General features: G+C 35.2%; 1 long non-coding RNA gene across 1 annotated transcript; it reads right to left on the reverse strand.

Moving 5' to 3' along the window:
• Positions 1-1,643, reverse strand: LOC149259742 (uncharacterized). The gene is made up of 2 exons (XR_016247655.1): positions 1,509-1,643; positions 1-1,398 (listed from the first exon to the last, which is right to left on the reverse strand). It is a non-coding gene; the product is annotated as an uncharacterized LOC149259742 (long non-coding RNA).
• Positions 1,644-2,338: the final 695 nt, after the last annotated feature.

Consider the following 2,338-nt stretch of genomic DNA (forward strand, 5'->3'; position numbering starts at 1 on the left):
AAAATATGAAAGTATATGTATTCTTTTGTCAATTAAAAAAACCAAGCAGATGAATGACAAAAAAAAACAATATCCCCTTTATATTTGCACAGTCAAAATTAATACAATTCTTAGCCAGAGTTAGATTATCCTAAACTCTTGTAAATGTCTCGATACAAAGCCTAGAGGAACAAAATGTGAAGCAAGCACCTTTCACATGAAGGAAATAGAGGTCCAGTCCCTTAAGACCTTCCACATGAAACCCGAATGTTGGGGCTAAGCTTAGCTTCTACGGTAGATACCTTGGTGACATGCGGAGCAATCATGGGAAAAATTACTTCAAAACCCATTAACCAGAAAAAGAAAATACTATACAAACTTGATGTTTACTACGTACTAGTGTTTGTGCTCCATTCTAGTGCAAAAATATTCCTTTAAGGTAGTTTGGTTCAACATGAAATCCATCTGATTAGTGGAATGGGGAAACTTGGGAGGAACCCTGCACGCTTACAATAAAACTAATTCAAAATAGGAAACATTATGGATCTGGAGTTCAAGTTAACTGCCTCAAAACTCAATATAGGAAATACCTGATGTGAAAATAAGAAAAATTGGAGGCCCATGGAAGTCAACTCTGGATGTGAAGAAGAGAGGAACAATAAACCTATTACCACTGACTGCGAAGGATATCGAGCAGCTGAGACTTCCAACAAGAGGTGGAAGCTGAACTACAAAGAGGTCTGCATTATCAATTGTTAGCCTGGGCGAGAAAAGGTAAAACCTCTGCAACATAAGGTGTAGCTATGTCCATAGAGATTGAGTGTCATGCTTACCTACAATAGAGGCTTATCCATGATCGAAACCACCAGAGAGTGAAAGTTTTGAGGTTTTAGAGCCCAACACTTGTCACATGAAGGACATAGAGGTCTAGATCCTTGAGACCTTCCACATGCAATCTGACTATTGGGGCTAAGCTTAGCTTCTATGTCAGAGACCTTGGTGACCTATAGAGCAGCTGTGGGAAAAATGACTTCAAAACCCATTAACTAGAAAATGAAAATATTCATACAAACTTGATGGTTACCACGTACTATGGTTTTTGCTCCATTCCAGTGCAGAAATATTCCTTTAAGGTAGTCAGGTTCATCATGAAAACCATCTAAGTAGCGGGATGGGGAAACCTGGGAGGAACCCTGCACGTTTAGAGTAAAACCAATTTAGAATAGGAAACATTATGGATCCAGAGTTCGATTTAACCGCCTCAAAACTCAATATAGGCAATACCTGATGTGAAAATAATAAAAACTGGAGGCCCATGACCCTATTATCTCTGGATGTGAAGAACAAAGGAACAATAAACTCGTTGCCACTGACTGTGAAGGATATCGAGTAGTTGAGTCTTCTAGCAAGAAGTGGAAGCTGAACTCCAAAGAGGTATGCATTACCAATTTTTAGATAGGGTGAGAGAAGGTAAAACCTCTACAACAAAAAACATAACTATGTCCACAGAGATTGAGAGTCATGCTTACCTAAAACGAAGGCTTATCTATGATCGAAACCCCCAGAGAGTGAAAATTTTCGAGGTTGCAGAGCCCAACACCATTGAAGCCTGAAGAAAATGAGTTTCCAGAAGTGTGGAAGGGGTAGGGTTTCATTACCCTAGCAAACCCTCGTCGAATAAATTAATAAAAAAATATATATGAATTATTGGTATAGGAAGTGATTTGTGATTTTTTGGACGTGTGTATGATAATCCATAGTATTAGTCATTGCAATAAACCATATTTATAGATTAAGAATCTTCATGGTTAAGGATTTCTTCCATGTTTTTGTAAATGTATATATGATTCTTATATGATCAATCTAACTAAGAAACAAAATGGCCTTTTCCCTTAGAATCCAAAGATATGGTGATTTCTTGTTGTTTAGAACAAATTTTTGAATGCATAAATTGATTTAGCATCCTAGAAAACCACAAATGCTTGAACTTTGCAAATAAAATAGTTTAAGTTTACAATTCTTCAAGATATCTACCGGATTTGGTCAAAATTGACTAGAAAATTTGTGCGAGAGAAATGTCATTTTGTTTATTAGTTAGACTAAACTTTTCTTTATATTATTTTTCTAATTATTCATATTAGTAACAATAATTTAAAATAAAATTACAATTTCGTTAGTTTTATGATTTTTTAATTTTAGGAATTTGAAATGTATCATGTAACAAGTGTTTTGATGCTTTCTAAAATGAAAATAGAAACTGCAATGTCTAATCATTTTGGTGAACACTTCACCCATCTTCAAAACAATGAGGTTGAAAATTCTTCAAGCTTAAGATCAATCATTAGACATTTTAAAATAT

The sequence above is a fragment of the Pinus tabuliformis genome, chromosome 6 (genome assembly GCF_031772625.1).
Source record: "Pinus tabuliformis cultivar Carrire ecotype Pingquan chromosome 6, CPIR1, whole genome shotgun sequence".
Classification (NCBI taxonomy): domain Eukaryota; kingdom Viridiplantae; phylum Streptophyta; class Pinopsida; order Pinales; family Pinaceae; genus Pinus; species Pinus tabuliformis.